Source organism: Lynx rufus, unplaced genomic scaffold (genome assembly GCF_022079265.1).
Source record: "Lynx rufus isolate CCGP_SWC_20201006 ecotype Redwood Valley unplaced genomic scaffold, mLynRuf1.p SCAF_8, whole genome shotgun sequence".
In the NCBI taxonomy this organism is placed as follows: domain Eukaryota; kingdom Metazoa; phylum Chordata; class Mammalia; order Carnivora; family Felidae; genus Lynx; species Lynx rufus.
In genome coordinates, this window is record NW_025814896.1 from 65,456,744 (window position 1) to 65,484,741 (window position 27,998).

At 36.2% G+C, this 27,998-nt stretch overlaps 1 protein-coding gene across 2 annotated transcripts in view; it reads right to left on the reverse strand.

Moving 5' to 3' along the window:
- Nucleotides 1-27,998, reverse strand: part of SRBD1 (S1 RNA binding domain 1) — a 192,504-nt gene that overhangs the window by 96,516 nt on the left and 67,990 nt on the right. The gene's annotated exons all lie outside the window — the stretch shown is intronic.

Below are 27,998 nucleotides of genomic sequence, written 5' to 3' on the forward strand. Positions count from 1 at the left end.
GCGAGCAGGGGAAAGGCAGAGAGAAGGGGAAGAGAGAATCCAAAGCAGGTGCCAAGCTGTCAGCGCAGAGCCCAATGCAGGGCTTGAATCCACAAACCATGAGATGGTGAGCTGAGTCAAAAAGCAAGAGTTAGATGCTTAACTGAGTCACCCAGGTGCCCCAGAAATACACAGGTTTAAATACATAATGAATTCATTCAGTTGTTTCCTGTCCATAGTAATAAAATAGATTATAGAAAAACACAATGGATACTCTCCCCTGATGCCAACTTCAAATTTCCAGAATACACTGAAATTCTCTTTATAATCCGCTGTTGACTGACACTTAATGACTCCCAACTGAGTTAACCATTCTAAAGCATCATGGAAAGCACATACACATCTGTGTGGATATGTACATACGTGGATATATACAAAAACCACTGCCATAGACACTTCCATTATTATTACTCAATTATAATGAACAACCACAATGTGAACAGGAAGGGGATCAGATGGGATATTATTCCACTTCTTTTCAGGAGAATCTAAAATCATCCTTCAGTAAACTTGAAGCCTTTGACCTCAGGCAGTTGGTCAAACCATTTCATTTCAGCATCTATTTAATCAAAGCATCCCATACATCATCCTCTTCCTTTCTTCTTTGCCTCTAAATACTTCATACACCACTCTTCTGCAGCTGACCTGTTTATGGTGGTTGACATCACTACAGTTCATTCAACATTTTTAAAATTAGAGGCATTTTATTATGACAAAACATGCAAAGAAACATCATCTACCCTTAGAATTTACAAGACCTATACCTCTCTGCCATGCCATCTAGGCATTAAGACTCAAAAGCAGAAATATATTAGCACTTAATTTTTAATCCACTATTAGAAATTTCTTCCCTTCTCTGTTCCTCAATATTTACTTCAATTATGAGACAAGTTTAGTGGATACCTTTTAACATATTGCCCCCTTTTAAGAGCTGAATACTGATAAAGAAAAGTGTGAAAAAGTTAGTTTGCTACCCCTTGTGTTTCAAGAACTCTTGACCGAACTTTGACAACAATTAAAAACCACCAAAATTTGAGAAGATTATTTTGGGGAATATGAAGATTTATATTTTTTTGCAACCAAGTCTATTGTCCTAAATTTCATAATAGGAAAAATGAACACGCTGCGATTGAAAAGCAAGGCTGTTTATCCTGTTCCTCATCAATACTACCCTCAGGATACAAAAGGATGTAAATGAGTGTGTATTACAAAATTTGCTTTAACAGATAAGTAATATGCCCAAGGTCATTTGGAAGGTAAACTACTGAGGTGGATTTGAACCCTAATCTGCTTGAAACCCAAGAATGAGCTCTTAACCAGCAGAAAGAAGCACAAATAACTTCTGAATAGCTTTACAACCCCTCATTAAAATGAAAACCCATATTTTTGTACTAAACAATACATGTAATAATATCTTTTTAAAGAAGAACCATTTTCTTAAATAATGGATCCATAGGAGCACATTTCTCTCTTTCAATGCCTTCACTTCCAATCAAAAGGTAAAATGGGTTTTGTTTTCTGTGTCTAACAGAACCTAAAGCATGGAGAAGGTCAAATATGTTCTATGATTTCAGAGATGGACTTTAAAATGAAAAGGTAATTGTGCTTTTTCTTCCATATAAGAGTTAGATTCTGCTTATCTTCTACTATGTAATGGTCAAGGAGAAAATGTAATGTCAAATAAAGCTTGAAGTGAAGAAAACTCTTAGTGTGGCATAATAGGATGTTAAAACCAACATACTAGAAGGGATTTTTCAGTTCCATCATAGTGGTACTTCCTTACCTGGGGCCCTTCGTCTTCTAGGCAAGGAAAAACAGGATTAATAAAAACTGTATACAAAATATTTGTGTTTATCCATTTTTTCTAGGAAAAGGGATTATAGTTTTCACTGATTACTTAAAGAAATCCACAACCCCAAAAGAGGTTAGGAAGCACCATCACAGTATAAGAATATTCAGTCACTAGTCATGGAAAATCTGGTTTCAAACACAAATCAACAGTCTAACAAAGTTTTGTTTTGTTTTGTTTTTCCTAAAAAAACCTAGAGCATCTATGAAGTGCAGGCTGGGCCTATTATTAAGGGAAAAGAATATTTTTTAAAATTTCACCACAAATTTATTTTCTATCATTTCAAGAAGGCTCCAAAATTACCACTATTAAGTAAAGGAGACTGAAGTGGTAATTACAAATTCCAATTAACTGTGGCCTTTAGCAACTTGGTACCTGAGAATTTTCTGGGTGATTCACTGTCTCTTGGAAGGTATAATTCTCAGTAGACTGAGGGAAACTGTTGCAAAGAAAAACACTCAGATAATAAATATTCCTCCAAATACCACACTGCCACTTCTTTTAAACAGAGGAATACAAAACAGATGTGACACACTGCACCAAAAGATTTTAGATTAACATTAATATTAAATCAATACAAAATGTAGTAAATTTCATATGCTTTAGTTATTACATAGCATGGGTCCAATAAACAGTTCAGTACTAAGCACAGATCAGAATGCTCCAATAATCTAAATGAACAGAAAAACCTCAACACTGACTTCTTCAATATAAAACACTGAAGGACCTAAGAAGTGTATGTGGCAAGAATTAAATGAAACAAATCAAGCTGGGAGTGGTGATGATTTTTTCCAGGAGAAGCTGAGAAGAACAAAAGTTATAATGACCCCACCCCCATTCTGTTCACTCCTATTTGGATTTCAAGGATAGACATTCAGAGAGCATGCTAGATTTTATAAGCCACTTTCTGTGTATTGCAAGTTTCCCAATAAATTATTGGAAAAGTACTCCAATTATCTCTAATATATTTTGAAAAAAGCAAAAAGGAACTTTACATAAAATTCAGACAGCTCCTGATTTAATAAATATTATATTCCATAAAACAAATTTCTCTCAGGTGTAAAGAAACTGGACTCATAATCTTAGCAATTTGATTACTTTCTTTATTTTGCCATAAAGCAGACAAGACTTTGAGCAGAACTTATTATTTGGGGGGAATTTAAATGAGAGAATTGTAAATGAACTAAGGGTTCAATATTATTACAGTGCTCTGAAGTTCCTTCAATGAAATTGCTGGTACATGTAAATACCTAAATATATATATATGGCAAATATCTCAAGTGTTAAAAATAGGAAAGTACATTTCAGGAGCTACCACACTGGACTCACATTTTACCAGATATATATGTTACTGTAATAATGCTCTGTAATTAAATAGGTATTTTTAAAAACACTTAATCAAACTCAGCATGATTTTAGGGTCTCTTTTATTTAAAAATATACAAACCATACAGTCAAAACTAAAAACTGAAATGCCCACAACACAGATGCATTTACTCTTAAATTCATTTTTTAAAATTTTAATAAAAACTCTTTAAGTTAAAAACGCTAAATTTTGTTATCTCAAGTAAAATTCAATATTACATAAATCTGACCATTTATCAATATAATTTTATTTTTTTTAAAGCTAGGCTTAAACTACAGAATTTGTAAGTATCTTCTGACAAAAGAGATTGTATGTTGATGAATCTTTTAAAACCCAGTTCTCAAGTACTTTTCTTAGAGTGACTATTCATTCTGACAATAAGAAAATGGCAATTTTCTTTTACGAAATTGAGATGGAGGGTGGGGATTCCTTTCATGAGACAGGGGAACTAGCCATTTGTTTTTTTAAGTTATTAGGCTAATAGTTTTCACATTCATTTACAAGGTTACATGATGTCTCCTCTCTTCTCCCCATTTCCCAAATATGAAAATAGCTTTGTTTTCTCTTATTTTAAATCACATGCCTCCTCACGTTAACAGGAGAATTTAATTCAAAGGTAATCTACTTAAATGAAAATGCAGTTATTTAGGAAGATATCAAAATCAGCCAGGATATATTGCTTAAATTAACAAAAACTGATGTGTTTTTAATTCTTTTCAAAAGTACATTGGAATTCCTCAAACCTTACTGTTAGCTAACAGCTTTCATATCTTCCTTCTGCCCACCAAAAAAAAAATAATAATACACACTAACTACTAGGTTAAATGCACAGCTTATTTCACTACAGTTTTTAAAAATAATTGATCTAAAAACTCTTCTTCCAAATTTTCAGACTGAGAAACATTCATATAGAGAGAGAGTAAATGCTTTGAGCTAAGCTCCGCAACAAGTAATACATAGTACTAAAAGTTAGGCAACACAGACCTGGATTCTGTGCTCTGCACACAAGATAACCTGTTCTAAAGTATGAAAGGATGGCTGTTGTCCTTTAGGGATAGGAAACAAGGCCCAAACCAAAACCCCGTGAACACAAGGGGCTCTAGGATTTAATGGTTAAAGCACAAACTTTATTTCTAGGACAATATCAAAGCAATTTTAAGTTCCTATATTTAGTGATGAACTGTCATTTCAGGGAGTTTCAAATGAGCAATGTCTAGTCACTTTAAAAACTAGGGTAACCTGGTGGTGATAAGGAAGTAAGGAAACAAGCAAAATCATAAACTGTTAAAGAGGTTTAAGCTGTAGAACTCTTCTGGATGGTATCCTGAAAATATAAATCAGAAGTTAAAAAAACATGCATCCTTTCTGAATCAGCTATGATATTTTCAAGAATTTATACAAAAGATATTTAAAAATACACAAAAAATGAACAAGTGCTATTTGTCAGAGCATAGCTTTAATGGAAAGAAACTGAAAACCAAAACCCCTATCATTAGAGGGTTCATTAAATAAAAAGCTACACTGTCACTAAAAATTAGTTGCCAAAAACTAAGTGAAAAAAAAATGGTTATAAGACTAAAACATGAGGGGTATTCGGGTGGCTCAGTCAATTGAGCTTCTGACTCGATTTTGGCTCAGATCATGATCTGGCAGTTTGTGAGGTTGAGACCCTGCGACAGGCTCTGCCTAGTTGGGATTCTCTCTACCTCTCTCTTTGCCCCTTCCCAGCTCATGCTCTCTCTCTCTCAAAATAAACACATAAACTTAAAAAAAAAAAAAAAAAAAAAGGACTATGATAAGACCAATCTAATATTTTAAAATTTACCTAAATTTTTACATAAAAAGAAAAAAAGATTTATGTGATGTTAAAAGTGCTTAAATGAGTTACTCCTTTAATTGCATTCTTGTTTTTTTTTAATTTTTTTTCAATAGCCATGTAATATTTGTAAACAGAAAACGTTTAAAATTTAAGTTTAAAATAACAATTGCTAATTGCCACAAAAGATGGTATCACATAGCACCCAACATTCTCTTTTATTCTACCAAACTTTCTTGTACAGTTATTAAAGTTATTTTGAATTTAATATGGGTAAACATATCATTTGTTACAAATAACTTCCACACATGGCTTCTAGATCTCAAACAATAAGTTTTATGACACTGCCATAACAAAAGAAAGCTGGAGCAGAAAGAACAAGTTCTCAATTTATACACACAGGCTAGATAAGAAACAAATGTATGATGAAAAATTTTACAAGAAATTACATATTTCATATATCCTTAAGTTTTACTCAGTCCTTGGCCTCTGAATCCACTTCCCAAGTTATCCTTCATGATCACCAAGGAACAATCAGTTCACTACCCACAGCGTACCAGAAGCAAGGTGACACGGTAGTGTGCCAGGAAAGCAGGGTGCGTGGAAAAAAAAAAAAAACAAAAACCACTAAAAACAATATGGTGAAAGAGAAAAAGAAAACACACAAGCTCAAGATTTCAATAGCGCCAAAGAAGTTCACCTTCAGATATGTAACACTAGCACCATCTGGTGGATGACTCATTAGAAACAATTCAATTGCTAGTTTTAAAAAAGAAAGAAAAGAAAAAAGCATAATTCCAAGCCTTCTTTCAAAATCTGAGCATTTTCCAAAGAGAATAAGCCTGGCAAAGGTACAGTAATCACACAGAGGACCCATCATAATCCCGGGAGAACTTAAAATGTCTACCAAAGGTGGGTACGTACTCCCAGATGGACATCCTATCATACCTTACCCACACAGCAAGATTTCAACAGTACAGAATTCCCTCGGCTACCTTTCCTTCAGTGCTCCATACATAGATAAAAAGAACACTTTGCAGCCACAGAGGAAAAAAAAAAAGGAAGACCCAAATTAGCAACTATGGAGCAGAACTTTAATTTGGAGTTTGAGCTTCCTCAGAGCACCAGCTACCTATCCTTCCAGGCTCTAAACAAACCAACGGTTAGTTTTGATGCTATTTAGTATCAGAGGTCTATGTTCACAAGGATGCTATGTCTCTACAGTGGACCACTGTGTCAAAATATTATGTTGAAATCACTGGTACTACTGGCAGTAGGACATTCAATGCCAGAGATGCCAAAAATCACTGGTATCTTCAAATGCTATTGTAGGGGAAAGCAACAAACACACAGGCTATACTGTCAACAAACTGAAAGACAAAAAGGATGGAGAGCTTGTCTCCCATTTGGTTTGGTTTTTTTTAATGTTTATTTATTTTTTGAGAGAGACAAAGAGCACCAGTGGGGGAGGGGGACAGAGAGGGAGATACAGAATCTGAAGAAGGCTCCAGGCTGAGCTGTCAGCTCAGAGCTGACACAGGCTCAAACTTATGAATGTGAGATTATGACCTGAGCCACAGTCAGACGTCCAACTGACTAAGCCACCCAGGTGCCCCTAGTCTCCCATTTGTAGGCTGGGTCCCTCAAGTGAGGTAGAAGCTACTCCTGACCAAGAATGGCTTCAGCAGAAGTGATCATCTCCACTACTCTCCACAGTAAGCATCCCTTTTATTCTCTCTCTCCCTTCCCTTCACCTTCTGCTTTCTCTTTTAAAAATCCCTTCTTTATTTCTTTTTCCCCATCTACAGTTGAGATCAACATGAAGTTGTCACAAATACTGCATGGTACCACAAAGGGAGCTCAAGAAAAAGCTGCCACAGGAGCAACCACAAGGCCTGGAGCCTACGTGATGTCAGACTAAGCAAAAGGACAGGGCCTCCTAGCTCCAAGACAAGAAAATCCGGCCCAAAGAGAGGAGCATTAACTGCAGAGGAAACTGTCGTCTGCAGCAGTACTGGAAACATTCCACGTTCACTACTGATAAGACACAAAAATAATAATGACCTGATTTTACAGTGAAAATGTCCTTTGGTCAACATTTTGAAATGTGTTGATTTAAAGAACATGATGTCAACCTATCTGCCGAGTCCCCTACCCCCATACATCAAAAAGTATGCTTCTTCTGATTCTTACATTTAACTCCAAAATCATTCATTGACTCAATTTGTGCTTACTCATGTAATAAACCAATTATCTGCATTTGTTTATTCTTTTTCAAACATAATGCTATTCAGATATAAATTTGAGAGTTGCACAGAGAACTGTGTCGAATTTTCTTACAAAGGGAAAAGTTTGCTTCATTAACTCATCTTTTCACCTTTTCTAGTTTATCTATGGGAGTTTATCCATTAGTAAATATGACTTCAGATTGCTAGAGGACAGACTTTTTAGAATGAAACTTACTGCAAAATATTTTATTCCTTTATTATCCACCCAATAACAGAAGTCAGGGGCAGCTTGGGTGGCTCAGTCAGTTAAGTGTCTGACTCTGATTTAGGCTCAGGTCATGATCTCATGGTTGTGAGATCGAGCCCCCACGTCAGGCTCCATGTTGGGTGAGAAGCCTGCTTAAGATTCTCTCTCTCCCTTTCCCTCTGCCCCTCTCCAGCTCTCTCTCTCTCTCTAAAAAAACAAAAACAAAACAAAACAAAACCCAAAGAACCCAGAATCGGAATTACCAACTTAGAAGATACACTATTCTAATTTGTCAGTAATAGTAAGTGTTCAATAATGCAATACTAATTATTAAAAGTTTTAAGAAAGAACAGTAACAAAAAAGGGGAGAAGCAAAGGAATGAGACAATGAAAAGTAAAATAATAACAATAATTAAAAGGACACAGACCTACTTTGCCAACAACTTGTAGCCCAGTTCCTTCTACCCACAGAATAAAGTTTTGGTAACAGCAATGGTTTGTGTTACATTCCCTAATACTCTTCTAAATATTACCATTGACAATCTCAGTGAATTTCACTAATGACACACATTGATCAATTTTCATACCCATCACCCCCCCCCCCCGCCCCCGCTGCTCCCCAATCCCTGTTAAGGGAGACCCTATCTAGGAACATCATCTTACACATTCACCAGCTAGCAGCCTGCAAGTTGGATTACCAAGCCCAATTCTGGAGCAACCTCTACCGTCAGAATTTCTTTTGGCCACCCGGATAATGCCAGGGAGAAAAAAAAGAAAAAGAAAAATCAAACCTGAACACACAGGCCATGCATAAATAAGACCACTACTCCAGATCAACCACGTTTCTAATCATGGTTTTTAAAGATACACTGAACAGATGGAAGGAGAGAATGAATTTCAGTTCAGCTGACTGCTCCATTTACTTCTTTATCTATAGTCAGATCTTTACTTTTTTGGGATCACTGCACATTTCTGGCTCTGCTATATTATACTGTGTAAATATTTAGGAGAAATAATTCCCTTCAAGGATCTAAATTTCCACTGTCGTTATGGCAAATGAACCTGTTTATGCTATGTTTGTTAAGTAACAGCAAGCCTAAAAGTACACAGGAATTTACTAACATATGTGGTACACAAACATCACAATCATAAAGCTTCTCGTGGGGACATAGCAAGAACATGAAAGGCCAGTTTATTTTTATTCCCACTGCCCTGTAATTTTCTTTAGCTCTACTACAACAGTCTTAATTCAAACCTTCCCTGCAGTTACAGGAACAGGGTAGTCTGAATGTACACACACCATACTCCAAACTATCCTCATCTCATTTGACCTTCCTTGATTCTAGAACAAAGGTTCTCAAACATGATCCTGCATCAGAATGTGCTGCAGGCTATTAAACCTTAGCTCCCTGGGCCCCACCCCCAGAGTTTCTGCTCCCCTGAGGCCAAGAATTTGCATTACTAACAAATTATCTGGTGGTGCTGGCACTGCTAGGCCTAGGACCACACTTTTCATTTTACAGCTTTACTGTGGTATAATTCACAGTTCACAAAATTCACCCATCTTAAAGTGTATAATTCAATGACTTTTAGTAAATGTTACACAAGCATCATCAAAATCCAATTTGAGAACACTTTCATCCCCAAAAGACAGTGTGTACGCATTTACAGTTTTCATTCCCACCTCCAGCCCCAGGTATCCATTTTCTATTCACTTCATCTGGACATGTGTCATAAATGTTATCATAAAATATATGGTCTTCTGAGTCTGGCTTCTTCACTTATGAGATTTTTGAGATTCTTCCATGTTGTAGCATCAGTGTTTCCTTTTTAGTGCTGAACAGTATTCCATTGTTCTAGGTACGCCACATTTTATTTATCTTTTCACCAGTTGATGGACTTTAGGGTTGGTTCCAATTTTCTGGTATTAAGAATAATGTGGCAGGGAGCCTAGGTGGCTCAGTCGGTTAAACATCTGACTCTTGATTTCAGCTCAGGTCATGATCTCACTGTTTTTGAGATCAAGCCCCCTTGTTGTGCTGCTGGCACAGAGACTGCCTGGGATTCTCTCTCAGAAAAACAAACAAAATAAAAAACAAAACAAAAACATTAAAAAAAAAAAAAGAATAAGTCTTTATGTTGGACACACATTTCATTTGGACAGATTCCCAGAAGTGGAAATGCTGAAGTATAAGTTTATGCCTAATTTTAAAAGAAACTGTCTAGGTGCAACTAACGAGGGCTCCAATTTATTCATTTCCTTGATGATACTTGTTATTGTCTGCCTTTTTGACTAAAGCTATTCTAGTAGTTATGTGGCATCTTTTTACTTGTAGTTTAATTTATATATCTTTAATTAATAATGATGCTGTGCATTTATTCAACATATTTGTTGGCCTTCCCTAATCTTCTTTAGGAAATACCTATTCAAATCTGTTGCCCATTTTTAATTGGCTTGTCTCCTTGTTATTGAATCAGAAGTGTTCTTTATGCATTATAAATACAAGTCCTTTATCAGACACGTGACTTGCATACATTTTCTTCCAAATTTTGCCTTGTCCTGTCATTTTCTTAATGGTCTTTTGAAACACAACGGTTTTTAATTTTGATGAAGTCTAGGGCTATACTTTGAGAACCACTGTTCTAAAGCCTCAAAAATTCAAAAGAAATAACAAACCCTTCAAAAATGTGAAAGCTTAGTGGTTTCCCATCTACGTCAGCAAATATGTAAACGTCACTCACATCTGCTTTTCTGTTTTGTTTTGTTTTAGCAAAGCCTATCACAACTACCATCCTAAATATATTTACTGTTTTTAGGAGTAAAACAGGAAAAGAGAATTTGGAACTAATTGGCTTTAACATATTATGGGGTGAATAAATTCAGCTGCAAATGGGCCTGAGATATCAACTGGGAACAATGGAAGGAATGCTAGCACTACACAATATGAACTTCTGAGCCAGTATTTTCAAAATTATTAATCAGTCCTATGGCTTTTAACACCATGCTTAAAGATGTAAGAAATATATCAACTCTACAAATTAATGGGAACAAAGATAAATGGTGCGCCATGGTAGAGATTATTGAGACAAGAGCATTCCCTGAAAGATACATTTATCTTGATATTTTTGTCTGATTTTATTAGCCTTCCTCACTTAAGGGCCTTTTAAGATAATTCATATATCATTACAGCTCTTCCTTTGTTGAAAAGCTATTGAACCTTAAATCAAGAGGAGCCAAAGATGGCAACCAAAGTTCTAATCTTGTCTAGAACTATAACTTGCAAGTGTATGAAACATACTTCAAGAATATATAGGGTAGGTTTAATTCATGTAGAAGCAGTAGTAAGATTAGTAGTTTCTAAGGTGAAACCCAAAATACTATATGTTTATCCCTTGATGATTACCCAAAAAGTAAATCATAAGATTAAGTTTATATGAACATTGTTTCTATAACCATGACCTGAGATACATATTCTGTGACTTTATGGAAAAACCCTAAAAATAGGAAGGATCCAGTTAAAAGATAAAGAAAATCCATTTGCAGCACGAGTCCCGTATATAATTCAAGTTAACCTAGAATGTAAAGCAAGAAGCTTTGATTACTGTAAGACTACCAGGCTTCCACTAAAATGTTTGCAAATATTTCTGTTCCAATGCATAGATACTGTTGATTAACACAGAAGTCATTAGTCCTCACTGCCTTCCAATTGCTGGAGACAGATTTTATATTTCTACTAATTTCCATACATTACACTACAAGGAACAAGCCTATTGGCCAATATTCACTCTCCCTTTTCCACTTAGCCACTTAAGGCCACTAAATAGAAGCTGTCCAAAGAGATGCCAGAAGATATAGTTTCACAGGTGATCCATGGGTTCTCAACACAGTCTCAACAATCCCAATAACTTCACTTTTAGTCATCTTCTCATCCACCCCATTTATGTTTTTTTGTTGTTGGTGGTGGTGGTGGTTTTTTTCAATTAAATAACTCGAGTCAGTGGAAAACTCCTAAATTATAACAAGTTAGGGTATCACCATCTTTGTGATGTTACTGGGCTTGTGATCCAACATAAATATCAAGATATGAGAAACAGAAGAGTTTACATAATAGCACACAGCCAATTACGATTTAGCCACAAAACTGAAGGGTAAGAATAAGCAAAATATAATAGCTTTTTAAGCTTTCATTTTATACCAGAGTTCAGCTCCTTTCCTCAATCATTTAGGTACCAGTTACTACAAGGAACAAACTCAACAGGTTAGCACTTCTGTCTTTTATTCACCAGTCTTTCCTCTGAATGGCTCAAGGCAGAAAAAAACAGAAGCAGCAAGGACCTCAAATAAGATGTCTTACTTCTGGCCATTGAAGATTTGACAGTCATTAGTGTGTGCATGTGTATGGCAATACGGTCATAAAAGAAGCTCGTCCTTGAAAATATGCAATTTCCTAGTGAGGTTCTTAATAAAAATGAGGAATACAGAGGAGTACTCTGCCCTAACCCCACCATTTATCCAGTGAAATCCATAAAGTAAACACTAAAACCTTTACTTATACAAATAGCAAATGGGTATCACACCAAATAGGTATAAAGGAGAATAAGAGCACATAAACAAGCACACACAAATCTACATAAACCCCATGTGCTTTCCAAAGCTAACAGAGCTGCATACTTCAGCAATTCATCCATGGAACAAATGCCCTCATCTGATTCCTGAGAAAGGAAAGAACGATCAGTTATATCTGTCTTCATCTTGTCTGAAAATCTTGACATCTTTCAGCAAGTAAAAGTTCCAAATGGCAGGTGTCAGAAGGCCTTAGCCTCACATGTGGTGCTAGAAGGCAGGAAAAGCAGCAACAGCGTGTGGTCATGTCACAGCCACACAGAAGCTGCCTAGAGAGCACATTCTGAAAAGAGCAAACCTCAGACGTGGTTAAATCAATCTGGTGCCAGATGCCACTATCGGAACAAAGCCTCGCTGCCAAAGATTAGCTGCCCAGAGAAACACTGAACTTCAAGATTCTCACAAAAGGGAAAATAGCTGAGTGCAATGGTACCTATCCCTATCCTGTCTGTCTGATAATTTGGTCAAACTAGCCCCTTCCATGCAGAGAAGAAAATGGCTATAGTATGCTTTGCTTAGTCTAAACACGGGCATTATTTTCACAAGGGCCCTTTCAGTTATTCTAAAGTAATAATGCACATCTCCTGCATTTGCATAGTACTTTTACCTTTTTGAAAGCGTTTTAAGATCTACTAACTCTAACTTCCCATAAGGAAGTCAGCATCACAAATACCTCTTCATTTTACCTATGGAGTAAAAGGAGTAAAAGAGAACCAAAGAGCTCAAGTTAGGCCAAGATCATGTGAAACCAAGACTTCAAAAGAAAAAAGTGATCTCCGAACTACTTGGCCAGACTTCTTTCTGTTTAGATAGCTACTTTTGTCTGTTCCTTGCCTCCCAATCATCTTTTCCCGATAATAAAGCTTTGGAGCCTTTTGAAAGTTGTCTGTGAAGGTCAATCGATAAGCATTTTGTTCCCAGAGGTTAATGTAATTGGCATGATGGTCTCAGGTTTCTCCTCAGATCTGACTCTTAAGAAACAGTAATGAGGGGCACCTGGAAGGCTTGGTTGGTGGAGTAGGCAACCCTTGATCTTGAAGTTTGAGCCCCAAGTTGGGTGTAGAGATCACTTAAAAATAAAGTCTTTAGGGGCGTCTGGGTGGCTCAGTCAGTTGAGCATCTTCACTTTGGCTCAGGTCATGATCTCACAGTTTGTGGGTTCGAGCCCTGCGCTGGGCTCTGTGCTGACAGCTCAGAGCCTGGAGCCTGCTTCATATTCTGCGTCTCCCTCTCTCTCTGCCCCTCCCCGACTTGTGCTCTGTCTCTCAAAAATAAATAAAACATATGGAAAAATCAAGTCTTTGAAAAAAAATTTTTAAAAAGACATAATAATGATTTCTGAGGAATATTCAAAGCAGGAGATGCTGGAGAAGCATAAAAATAAGTTATTTGTTTACAGAGGAGCATTTATCAGGTCATCTAGTTAGATACATCTGAAACTAAATAAACTAAGATTCACTCAGATGAAGAGTACACAATATAATGATCTAATCCATCCATGGAATAGGAAATCCATTATCATTAGGGTTTTTGCTCTATTCAAATATACAAAGGGATCACTGCACCAAAGATTTATACATTAAAACACCTGACTTCCTCCCATACTTCAAAAGACAAAGCATAAACAGGAACCAGGACCTCACTTGAATTCAAGTTAGAAATTGTTTTTTTTCTACATTTTTACTTACTATGGCTACACCACTGAAATTCATTTACTTTTCATATACTTGTGTCTGTTTCCATACTAAAATAATTCGTTGGAATCTACATTATCTTGCCTTCTAAGCAACCAGCAAGTACTATTCTTCAACTGTGTGCAGTTGCTCACATAATGTCTCATCTTTGTACTTTTAGATCTTATTCTTATGGGAAGGATTAAAGTAAATATCGATTAACACAGACCCACATTCACATAAGGACTGAAGAGTACTCTCACATATATGTTCTACTCCATATGTTCTATGTTTTTGGCAAACATATTTTATCTCAACAACACTCAATGTTAAGAAAATCATAAACAGGAAGTAAAGGATCCTAAAACTAACAAATAACCATAACAAATAAACATAACCTCCACGTCTAATCTTACCTAAAAGTAATGACATCACCTCCATTCCTTCATAAAGTTTCCTGCCCCGAAATTTTAAAACCTGGCTACTAGATATTTACATACTTTTAAAAACACATTATACTAAAGAAAGTTAAGTTATTCAGATAATTAGTCACAATGTAAAGGCATATACTCTTTAAAATTAAAAACAAATCTAAAAATAACACAAATTAGAAGCTAAAGCTGAGTTCTTGAGACTCCCAAAGGTAAGAAAGGAAAAGCAAGTTATGCTGTCACTTAATATCTACTTAACACCATGTGTAAAGAAAATCTGTGATATAATCTGATCCTGAAGAATTTAAACTACACACTTCCTGATTCTCCAGTGCTGGCAATCACCTCCAACAGTAACTGTGCACAATGGCTGAAAAAGGTTTTAAAATGATTTTATTTCCCTTAAGTCTGTTTAAGTATGAAGTCTCTATTCCAAAGTAAATTTTAAATGACTTGATGTTGTTCTAAAAATATATTTTATATCAAAGGGATACAATGAATTTTTCCTGTTAATTTCAAGTTTTCTAACTCAAATTTAGGATGATTATAAGTAAAACTACAATCTTTAAAGTAATGTTAATGTAGCACATCACATAGTCAGGAGTCATATTCCAACATGATTTTCATTTGAAAGTTGTAAAAACAAAAACAAAAGTGTTAAAATACAAGCCCAAGTGTATGTATGTTAATATTAACTATGACTTTTTTGATTCTTAGAGGAAAACTGAATAGTGGTGTTTCTTCTTTATGTGCAATTATAAACACTGGATTGCTAAATACAGTAAATAAATGATTTTACTAAAAACAAATATAAAAATGATTTAAATAATAGGTCTTTATAAAACAAAAATTATTTGTAGACAGAGGCATTCTTACACAGTGAGAGGGAGGATGTTAACTTTTTCCTCATATTTAAATGGGAGCGAAAAGAAAAAGAAAGAAGAGAGAAAAGGAGGGGGAGAGACACAGGAAGCAGACAGATAAGTGTTTTCAGGAGAAAGAGAAAAGAGCAAGCAAGCACACACATAACACATACATGACTGGCAAATCAATTAAAGTATTTTTTTCACGAAAATACACAGGATACAAACTAATAACAGCTTATAAAGAAGTAACAGAATGTAACCAGTCGACTCAAAGCAGTCTTCTTTGCCAAACCATCTACCCACCCCACTCTCAGGGGATACACTGGTAGTAAAAAGAATGCATTTTCCTCACCTGGAATAAATCACTATCATCATGAGCAAGTTTGAGAGTATCCATTTCTACCTTATCTGGTGGTTAAAAAACAAAACCTCACATGTTTGAAACACACACACATACAAAGAAGAAACTAAAAATCACTTTTTCCTTTTCTTTCAGCCTATTTCCCAGGCTTAGAAACCAGGCTTCTGTCAGCATATATTTTTCAAACACCCATTTAAGTGTTTGGTCCTTTAAATATTCCCCAATACACTTGGAATAATGCAGGATTCTAAGATGAATTTTAAGAAATAAGTGAGCATGCATGCTTTTGTGTGTGTGTGTGTGTGTGTGTGTGTGTGTGTGTGTGTGTACACTCTAGATTTGCTTCAAGCTTTAACTTCACCATTTAAAAATGTAAATTTTCCATTATATGGAGATACATACATAACAGATCACTTGTATCTGAAATTAGCCTATTCCACCATTTTCAAATGCGAGGAGCAAAATTTTAAAGCAAGTAATAATTCTGAGTTAGAAAGATGGAGACTACAGTATAATCAAAGAACAAAGAGGCATAAAATTTACACAGCTCATACCTAAGTTTATTGTTCTCCTGGAAAGTTGTGCTTTCATCACAAACGTAGAATATACGGCATCAGCCCCACATCTTAGTATCTATAGGGAAAAAAGTCTTTAAACTGTGTAAGAATCATTTAGGTGAAGGTCCTATGAAAACACCTGCCAAGAAGCTTGAACTATCATATTAAATGGATCACAGGGTTTACAAAGTGCTGCAGACGTTCAAAGGCATTCCTGGCACTGAGTATCACAATCACAGCGAGAAGACTTCACTTCAGGCACATGTCTAGGTCATTTCTCTGAATTGTTTCTTGTCAAATTAAAATGTCAAAAATTATTCTATCAAATGCTGTCCCTAAGGAATGTAGGCTCAACCCAAAGCACAGCTACCAATTAGTAAAGTCGGGCCTCTTAATGGAGAAAAAATTTCTTTTTCTATTGATAACTGAAATTAGCAGGGTCCAGAAAGAAAAGTTTCATCTCAGCAGTTAGTTTAAGTGCTACTGATAGCTATAATCACATGCAGGCTGCAATTCCTTTTGAAAGGCTTTTCAAATGAACAAATACAAAGAAAAAAGAGAAACACAAGTGTTTTCATAGTGAATGACTGCGTAGGATTACTGAGTTATAAAAAGCCAAGGTTAGAGACCCAGATATACATGAGTATTGTGAACTAACAAACCAAAGTCAAATGAAATCCTTGCTCACTCTTTTGACAAGGTCAGTGCACCCATCCCTTAGCACAATAACTGATTGAATTTCAAGTTATAGAAGGTGCTTCAGGAAAATAAAATCCACCACAAATCACTTAATGTTTCTCTATTGCCTCAGATGAGCAAATAAAAACCTCTAAGGAAAACATTTCCTGTTCACTCTGTTGTTTCCCAAAAGCTGCATATCACTCAGACTGCCTTGGGGAAGTGTTCATTCATTAGCAGTGTAAGTGTGCAGACGTAACAGATGTTCTTTGGCAGCCAATCCTACTGTATCTTTATCACTTCAAAGTCCAGATTAATTTACATAATATGATACTTGTCATTTACCCACAGACATAGAAGGCATGTGCACCTACTAGAGCTACTGATTGTCCATGAACTTCCCCCCCAAAAGTCCTAAACCTTGATTTCAAAGGACAAGAAATACATACAAACAACAGGACAGACAAGCTCACAAAATACAACCGTTTACATGAGGCATGCACTTAAGTTATCTAGTCTTACAATTTGGCAAAAGCACTGTATGACCTGTGGCTATTAAAGTAATCAAAAGGTCTGGTTTTAACTATATCAAGAGATAATATTAAAAGCAAAAATTCAATGGTATATATTCCCGTCTATATATCCCTTCTGTACTTTTCACCAAAAGCCTCTTTGATTTGAAATATCAAACATTTCCCAGAGTTGTTGCTTTTTAAACTTTCCATTCCCGGAGACTAAGTTTCTCGGCTTTGTGGCTCAAGCGATGACAAACAGATCATTTCCTATTCACTCCACTTACCTCATCATCAACAAGACTGCTAGAATCCAGTTATGTTAAGAATTATTTTCAACAGCCACCTTCAATTACAAATGTTTGACATGATCACAGACTTCCAATGCTAATCCCCTTTCAAGTTGAAATACCCACACAAGGGCCCTTTGAGACACACAGCATGGCTATTTTCTTTGCTTTGCCTTATCCTGCAAAGCGGCTGAAATACACTTGAATCCTTTCTCTCCATTCCCATCACTACCATCCATCTCTTATGCAAAGTAGCACGCAGACCCACATGCCTTTGTCAAGACAGAAGTCTTGGTTAAGACTGGTTAAAACACTGTTTTTCTAAGTATGCTTCTAAACCTGAAGGCTGTTTAAAGACAGGAAATGAAAATCTTCATGTAATTGACTCTCATTTCCCCAAGTTTTCTGCCTACGGACTATCCTTCCTTAGTTTTCCTAGATTTGCATGATCTGAGTATACTTAATTTTCGGAGCCCTACTGCTAACCACAATTCTGGATGTAGAAACTTTTAGTCTGGTCTATTCAAGAAGAATACCCATCACTTAACCCAAATGGAAAGAAAACCTGAATCTATAAAAAATAATCGTATCAACATACTAAACTACACTTATCTCCCGAAGAGATTTTTTAAATTTCAAAGAATAATACAATTTTCTGGCATATCAAATTCAGGCATTTATGCCAAGAGCATATGTTGAAGTCTTTACTATTTCCAAGTGACAATCAACTTGGGCTTTGAACAAAAAGAGGATGATTTTGCATTAGGTGTAGGTGGATTCATGAAAATCTGCTCCTAACCTGAATTTTCACAAGTCAAATTCCATTTTAAATACATTTTAAATGCAACAAGACAGCTCCCCAGCTAAAGGAACTACAAAGTGAAATTTAACAGTGCAAAAAAATTACTTGATAAAGCAATTGGTCATCCCTTCCATTATGAGCTTTTAACTTGTGATTCTGCGTTTAGAATTTGCATAATTGAATTATACTTTTCTTTCCGCCTGCACCATACTTATATGAATCATGGAAACGTGAACCTCCATGTTTTACTGTTAGAAGAAAGAAAGGCCTGTCCCCCTTCACCTAAAGCTAGTTTGTGTTCCTAAGGGAAATGGGAAGAAGTAAAAACCTCCTGCTGAGAAGGACCAAGCAAAAATACAATAATCACTCACTAATTACCCTTGGGACATATTCCCCTCAGCTAACTGGAAGTGAAATCTGAAAGTGAAGGATTTCAGGATATGTCACCTCCAAACTTGCCACTTTGACAGAATAATTATTTTAAGTTGAAGGAATCTGAGAAACAGCAGGTACAGGAAGGATTCTCTGACCCCCTTCCCCCTTGAGTCAGGTCATGAAACTCTCCTGTCAGAGCTATCTTCCTTGTATCTGAGTAAGGGAGCATCCTTACCTCTGAAAATGGAGGGATGCCAAGAAACCCAATACATGGGCCTTGCCAAGTTTCCACCAATTTACTACCCAAAGCTCATACGCTTTTTGTCCTATCATGTTTTTCCACAACTATCCACTCTTCCTCAAACCTAGTATCAAAACACTCAGATTTAACCACTTCTTTGGGTCTTCATTCCCTTATAAAGGCTCTTGTGTCACATAAAACTTAAATGAAATAAATGTGCAGGCTTTTCTCTGTTAATCTGTCTTTGTCAGTTTCACTTTCAGACCCAGTCAGGGACTTTAAGAGAGTCAAGGAAAAGTTTTCCCTCCTCTACAAAACCAAGAAATCAATCAAGCTCTACCTTCAAATTCTTTCCTTCCTCATCATGCCACTATTCTTCTAGAACACTTAACCCAAGGCTCCAGTGAGGTCATATCCACAGGACAGCACACCAGAAGTGGTGGAGAGATCTCTTTCTTCTTCCACATTCTTCACCATATAAAAACTATATCAGGCCAAAGGTAATCCCTCAATGATTATTTCCTATCAGCTGCTAAGATTTCTGGCTCAAAACTGCCTACTTATGTAACAAGGGCGAGTTTACCCCCAAAAGGCCACTCCTCCAGAATGCTTTCTTAAAAAAATGACCAGTTGATGAAATGGTTTCAACTCAGCATTGAGACAAACTTAGTTCATGGTGAATTCTAAAACATAAAAGTGGAAGAGGGTGGGAAACTCAAGAAGTGTTGTATCCCACTACCTTAATGACAAACCATTTAAAAGAGTTTGAGGGCCCACACAGAACAAAATCCGGCTAGATTGATCACTGGGCCTCAGGCCCCTTCAGGAACATGAGGTCTTTGAGGGTATTCTGACCCTACGACTGTACTGTGCATGATTTGGGGAAATTCTTTAATGCTAAAAACAGATGAAAATGGATTAATCTGAATATAAACTCAGTCTTGTTCGGAAGGTTTTTGCTGTTGTCTCCAACTTCTCCAAACGAACAATCAAAGATAAAAGAGTAAATTAAGAGTGTTAAAAATAGGCAAGTTTATTCCCTTAAGTCAAACTTCCCAGAAACGCCTACCATATTTAAACAATAGAGAGGTGAAAAAGCATGTGTGCTGGAAATAGTGTGAGACTGAAGATCAGGTAGCCTGACCCAAGTTCCCATTCCACTAAGTCTTTAATCCCTATTAGCCTGCAGTCCAGCTTCCTCACCTGTAAAATGCAAAGAATACTTAACAACCAGGGGTTTACCATGAGAAACAAATACGGATCGGATCGGATGGGTGCAAAGGTGCTTGAAGGCAGTAGGAAAGCCATGGCATAGTATTACAAAGAAGTCTGAAGTAAAGAATTCAGTAAAATCTACTTTTTTTCACCTATAAGAGAAGGATATCATGATTTAAGTTAGAAATACATAACAGAACACAAAATGATTTACTATAAAGGACATTTTCTAGGTAAAACTCTGAAGTCAATATTTGAAAGCAAGGTTCCTGATTTTTGACTGAAGTAACCTTTTTGCTACAAACCAGCCACATGAAATTCTTACTGGGAGGACTTCCCAGTTTATGAAATCACATTCTACAAGGCAGTGACGTACTGACAGAGCAAATCAGCAGGAAGAAGTGGTTGTGGTGAGGTAGTGTCCTGGGTAATCACTAAATGATACAAGTATAACTTCCCAAGAAAACTGGTATGAATCTCAACAAAGGACAAATGTGAGAAATCAAATTTATGTGGCAACTCACCTATGAAAGAAAAGGAAAAAAAGATTATTTTACTGCCATACATTATTTCCTAAAATGCAAAAACACCATTCAGAAATGCATCCCCCAAAAAATAATTTACCTGTGACTTAGTTTCAGCTAGTTTTCAGGCTCAAATTAAGCAGAAAAACAATTTTATATGCTTCCATAATCCATGACTGAAATGAAAACAAATGCATGTCACACTTCTGGGCCCTTCTCAGCAAGAATAAAATGGAATGGGGGTGCTGGAACTGTCTGAGACCTTCTGGCTCCATCATTATGGAAATCGATGAACAGTCTGAGTCAGGGTTTCCAGAGGAAATATCTATTTTCATCACAGTCCCTCTGGAATAAATGCTTTTCAAAGTGTTCCAATTCTCATTTAAACCACTTTTAAAATTATTAACAACTTCCTTATACCTTCAAATTTTATAGCACTAACAATTTTCAAAGCATTTTCAGCCCAAAACTTCAAGTCTGTCTTAGATTATGAACAGCTATCATAGACCGTGTTCTTTACCAAATACCCTATTCAGTCCTTTTATCACTGGATGTCACTCTTTCATTTTCAAAGGCATTTCTGTATCTCATGAGAAAACATACCACCGAGCAATATGACTGAGACACTTGGAAACTAATAGTGCTTTAAGCTCCAGAACAGCACATTCAGTGAGAATCTAGGAATAAGAGCAGATGTGATGATATCCTACTGGACATGAAGTGTGGAGGCACTTCTGAATGAAACGGGACTTAAGATTAGCTACTGAGTGGTAGCATTTACAGGGTCTGACACTGTGGTTCTCCAATATGCGTTAGCTTTCTCTAATTGTCACGACCCTGCTGTTATCCCATACAACAGCTGAGGAAACTGAGGCACAAAGAGGTTAAGTAATTTGCTGAAATTAATACAACTAGAAGTGGCAGGGTTACAACAGGAACCCACAGTCTGACCTAAGAGCCCAAACTCTTAACCACTATTTTGAGCTGTGTACTATATACAGCACAATGCAGCCATCTCATTAATTTTCATACTCCTGAGAGGCAGATATTATTATTCTAATTTTGCCAATTAGAAACCAGAAGCTCAGAGAGATGAAGAAACTTGCCCAAAGTCAGACAGCTAGTAAGGAGCAGAGCTGAAGTCCAAACTCAAGACCGTAGGATTCTGAAGTCTATGCTCCTAGACTTATCACTAGACATCTCATCTACCAAAGAGGCAGTGACTCCTCCACCTCCACAACCCCTCACCAGTCATCGTGACACTTAGTTCTCCTCCTCTGGCTCTCCCATGCAATACAGACTCTTCAAAGAATCTACTGAATATTTAAGTAATTATCCCCAATACCTCCCAACTTCCTTGAGCACTGCTAGGAGATTATTTTGATGAAGTCCAATTTACCTATTTTTTCTTTTGTTGCTCATGCTTTTGGGGTCATATGTAGGAATCCTTTGCCAAATTCAAGGTCATGAATATTTACTCCTATGGTTTCTTCTAAGAGTTTTATAGTTTTAAGCTTTTACATTCAGGTCTTTGATCCATTCTAAGTTAATTTTGGTATATGCTACAAGGTAAGAGTCAAATTTCATTCTTTTGCATGTGGCTTTCCAGTTGTGCCACCAACATTTGTTGAAAAGACTATTCTTTCCCCATTGAATGATCTTAGCACGCTTGCTGAAATCAGTTGGTCAAAGAAGTGAAGATTTGTCTATGGACTCTCAGCTCTATTCCATTGATTTTTATGTCTATCTTTGTACCACATACCATAATTGCTTGAAGTTTTGAAATCAGAAAGTGCAAGTCTTCCACTTTGTTCTTCCTTTTCAAGGCTGTTTTGGCTATTCAGAATCTCTTGCAATTCCATATGAATTTTAGAATTGCCAATTTCTACGAAGAAGTCAGCTGAGATTCTGATAGGGATTGCACTGAATAAGTAGATCAGTTTGGGGATTACTGCCATTTTAATAATGTCTTCCAATCCATGAACTTGTGAGGTCTTTCCATTAATTTAGATCTCCTGAAACTTCTTTCAACAATGTTTTGTAATTTTTAAGGGTAGGTTTTATATTTCTTTTGTTAAATTTATTTTAGTCTTCTGGATGTTATTATAAATGTAATTTTCTTCATTTTTGGATTGTCCGGTATATAGAAATATAATTGTTGTAATTGGCCTTGTATCGTGTAACCTTGCTGAACATTTTAATTAGTTGAGCAAGTTTTTTTAGGTATATATTTTAGTATTTTCTACATATAAGGTCATATCATCTGTGAACAGAAATAGTCTTACTTCTTCTTTTCCCATCTGGATGTTTTTTATTTTATTTTATTTTTTGCCTAACTGCCCTGGCTAGAACCTCCAATACAATGTTGAATAGAAGTGGCCAGAATAGATTATCTTGTTACTGATCTTAGGGAAAAGTATCCAGTCTTTCACCATTAACTATGATGTTAGCTCTAAGTTTCTTCATGTGCTACTTATCTGGTTGAGAAAGTTCTCTTAATCTTTGTTTTTTTGGTGTTATTATAATGAAAAAAAATGTTGGATTCTGTCAACTGCTCTGTGTCTACTAATCATATGAATTTTGGTTTTTATTCTTTGATATGATCTATCACATTCACAGATTTTTGGATTTGGAACTAACCTTACATTCTTGGGATAAGTCTCACTTGGTCATTGTGTGTTGTTTTATTGGTTGCTAGATTTGGCTTGCTAGTATTTTGTTGAGAATTTTTACATTCATATCCATAATTGATACTGGTCTATAGTTTTCTTGGTCAGGTCTTGGTATCAGGGTAATACTGGCCTCACAGAAGAAGTTCCAAAGTGTTCCTCCTGCATTCTGGAAGAGTGGGTGAGGAATTAATGTGTGGTAGGATTCAGTGGTAAAGCCAACCGGATCTGGTTTTTCTTTGTGGTTAGTTTTTTGATTACTAATTCACTGTGTTTGTATGTTATAGGCCTATTCAAATAATCTATTTCTTCTTGAGTCATTTTCAGTAGTTTGTGTCTTTTCAGGAATTTTTCCATTTCATCTAAGTTATCTAATTTACTGGTATATAATTTTTACATACTATATATAATGTTATATATTTTTATACATTATTAATCCTTTATATAAATTTTTATTTTTGTAAAGTCAGTAGTGATTTCCTCTTTCCATTTCTGATTTTAGTGATTTTAGTCTTCTTTTTTTCTCTTGGTCAGTCTCATTAATAAGTCGTCCATGTTGTTGATACTTTCTAAGAAACAACTTTTGATTTCAAAGTTGAATTTCTCTACTGTTTTTCTCTTCTCTATTTCTGTTCTCTTCTCTATGTTCTGTTCTTTATTATTATTTCCTTTCTTCTGCCTGTTTTAAGTTTAGTTTGCTCTTCTTCATTTGTCATATGTGAAAGGCTAGTTTTTGCTTTGAGATTTCTTTTTTGAATACAGGCATTTACAGTTATAAGTTTTCCTCCTAGCACTCCTTTAGCTGTATCCCATAAAGTTTGGTATGTTATGTCTGTATTTCCATTCAATGTATTTTCTAATTTCCTTTTGGATTTCTTGTTTATTTATGGTTAATTATTTAATATTCAATTTCCATGTATTTGTGAATTTCCCAATTTTCTTTCTAATTTCTAATTTCATCTCATTGTGCTTATGGAACATGCTTTATATTGTTTCTACCCTCTTATATTTTATTTGTTCATCACCATCACTACTTTAAATTTTGTTTTTATTATGGTAAAGTATTCACAACATATTATCATTTTAACCATTCATAAGTGTACAACTCAGTGGCATTAAATACATTCACAATGTTGTTTAACAAACTAGTGTCTATATCCAGAACTTCATCATATCCAACCCAGACTTTATAGCCATTAAAAAATAATAATTTGCCCTACCCCCTTTCCTCCCACCCCTCCTCTTGTTAACCTCTATTCCCCTTTTGTCTTTATGAAGAATGCCTATTCTAAGTACCTTATAGAAGTGGAACCATGCAATATTTATTTGTCCTGTGTCTAGCTTCTTTTTATGTGCTTATTGCTATTTGTATCTCTTCTTTGGAGAAATGTCTATTCAAGTCCTTTACTAATTTTTGAATTGGGCTGTCTTTCTGGTAGAGTTGTGGGAGTTCTGTATGTATAATGCTGGAACCAGCCCTTTCTTCGCTGCTTTGCTAGATCTCTGTAGGTTTTTGGCTGCATCCTGGTGGTAAACGTGGAGATCTTCTGGCTGTCATCAAAAATGCCAAAAGCAAACTGCTCTTTGGCAGTTTGTGTGAAGAGGTGTGAATCCACTTTCTCACAAGGCATCCTGGGCTGGAGGGGTATCTCTTCCAGATGTACTTCAGTGAAACCAGATTCAGAGCTTGAGCAGATACACTCCTGCAGGCATGGGCCTAACTCGAACCGGCAGCAGCACAGAAGTATCAATGGGGCCACAGAGCCTGCTGCTGCTGCCTCTGCACAGCTCACCGCTCATCGCTCAATGCTGGATGGGCCCCCTTTGACATCTGGAAATGCTTTCTTTTGACTAGTAATTGCTTGGGATATAAATTTCCATTCTTTACTTTTGTCATTTCTATGTCTCATATTTTAGATATATATTTTTAAACACGAAGAGCAACTTTATAAGATTGTTGTAAGGATGAAATGAGTTAATGTATGAAAGTATTTAAAAGACTGCACCACTCCTCTAACAGAGGCAAATTCCATCCTCTCTGAAAGAAAAACACCTTAAATGCAGGCATCAAGACTTTAGTCTAGAGTTGAGATGCCAGGAAAAATGAACACACAATTAAAAAAAAAAAATCACGTAATGTATGTGCGTAAGTCAGCAGAAGTAACAAAATTTGCTTTTGAACCAGCAGACAGACACGGCTATAGGAGTTATCACAAGCAGAACACAGTGTCTGTATGCTGATGGTGCACTCCCCAGAGTGTGCGACGGGGACGATGGAGCACAACGAAACTGTGCTTACTCCAGAGAACCTCGTGAGCTCCTTAAGTGGCCACACAACAGGCCAGATGAGCTTGTTGTCCCTATTTTGCTGTGGTAAAAGCCTTCTCTTCCCTGAGCTAACAGAGGCCAAGGTTTAGCTTGAAAGGGGTGGGGTGTGAGGTAAGATGGTGGTATGACCAAAGGGGTAGCCATACTGCACAGCCAAGAACCCTTTTACGAACACTTATTGATTACAAATTATGTGCCAAGCACCATTCTAAGCATTTTGTGGTGTATCACCCCACCTCATCTTCACCAAATCCTATGGTAGATAATATCATTCCCACTTTAGAGACGAAAAGACCAAAAGATTAAGCGACTTAACTACAGTCACTGTGGCAGTAAGGAATGAAGCTATCCACAGACTGTTTTCTTAACTACAAAAGTTTAGAAAAAGAAACCCACCCATATTCAAAGAACAAATATTCCAATTTACCTGGCATATAAGAATTTCTGATATCTGAGGATACCCAATTTGAGAGAAGAGGGCATTTAAGTGGAATCCACTGAAAATAAGAACCACAATTTCACTATAAATAATAGAAACAGATCAGGGGAAGATTTAAATGAAATACTTTGAAAAATAAAATACTGAAGATGGACTTATTTTAGCTTTTATTTAATAAAATACAGGTTTATAAATTATAACTCTATCCTAACTCTTATAAGGAAGGGTAACATATTATTCCTTTTTAAAAAAAATTTTTTTTAAACGTTTATTTATTTTTGAGAGAAAGAGAGACAGAATGCGAGCGGGGGGGGGGGGGGGGTGCAGAGAGAGAGGGAGACACAGAATCCAAAGCAGGCTCCAGGCTCTGAGCTGCCAGCAGAGTCCAATGCAAGGCTCAATTCACGAACCATGAGATCATGACCTGAGCTGAAGTCGGACCCTTAACGGACTGAGCCACCCAGGCGCCCCATATTATTCCTTAATGAATGATATCAGCAGCATAACATAAAAAACTATGCAGACTCACATTACAAGTGCTTGAAAGATAAACACCACGTCTTGGGTTGAGAAGGGAATATCAAGAGATTATCTCAGAAATGTAGCTTGAGGCCAGCTAATGAAAAACCCAAACTCTTGAAGGAAGTAGAATGGCAACAAGAGACACTGAAGGAAAGAGATAGTAAAAACATTCCTGAGGGAGAATCGACAGGATTTGAAAGTAGTCTGAATGGAGTATATAGCTGAATTTGTCGATTTTGTACCCAAGGGAATCACTAGCAAAGTAGGGGCTTATAAAAAGAACAAAAACACATGAAGAAAAATAGTTTTGGGAGCCAAAGCATGGAATTAAATTTGGTTGAATCTAAGACACCAGAGTGATACTCAAATGACTGGCTGCTAGCCACTGAAATTTGAGTCCAGATCTCTGGAGAAAATTTTAAACTAAGGATATACATTTAGAACCCACAGATGAAAAGATGAAGCCCCAGAAGAATGGATAGAGAAATTATCAAGGAAAGGAAGATATACAGAGAAGGAAAAGGGAATGAAGAAAATATTTGGAGCACTAAGTTGAAGAGCAAAGAAGAGGTGGAAGGACGCATAGAAAAAAAGAATGATCAGAAATAGAAGTTAGAGTATTTAAAAGAAGTGGGAGAAATATGAGAATATAAACTGAAAAGGAGTCCAAATAAGCTGGACCAAATATTAATTGAAAAATATTGCTTCTATGTAAAAACAAATGAAGGATGCTGTACTTACACTGAATTTTGGAGACAAACTTTCCTCCAAGTTATTAAATTCAACAAGACAGGTACATTTAAATTTTTCCCACTTAACACAGACTTGTCACTTCTCACTAAGGAAAGGTAGCCAGAAGGAGAAAAAAAAAAAAAGCCAGTAAGAAAATGAAGAAAAGTAGAAGCAAACCAAACCTGAAAGATGAAGATGCTCTAAAAGCTCAACATGTTACTGGGAGATTCTCCAGTCAGCTTCCATTATCCACTTCTCATACCCTGCTGCCAAAACCATGAATCAGAAACACATCAAGTCTCAAATCTGAAAATTTAAGCATGGGTCTTTAACATCCTTCCAGTCTTTCTACAGCTAACAAAAATTTATTAAAGCAGAAAAAGACCAACTTCTTGGTAGAGATTTTACTTGTTACTTTTCCCACCAAAGTCAAAACCTAAAAGTAGCATTTCATATTTAGAACAAGATACAGGATTTCCTAAAGAGCTTGAGAGGTAAAGGCCCTCCAGTAAGGAAGTTCAGGTAAGAAAGAAAATAGGTACTTGGGTTCCTCTTATATAACCAGTGAATTTTAATTCAAAATAAGCCTAGGACCTGGAAGACAAGGAAATCAC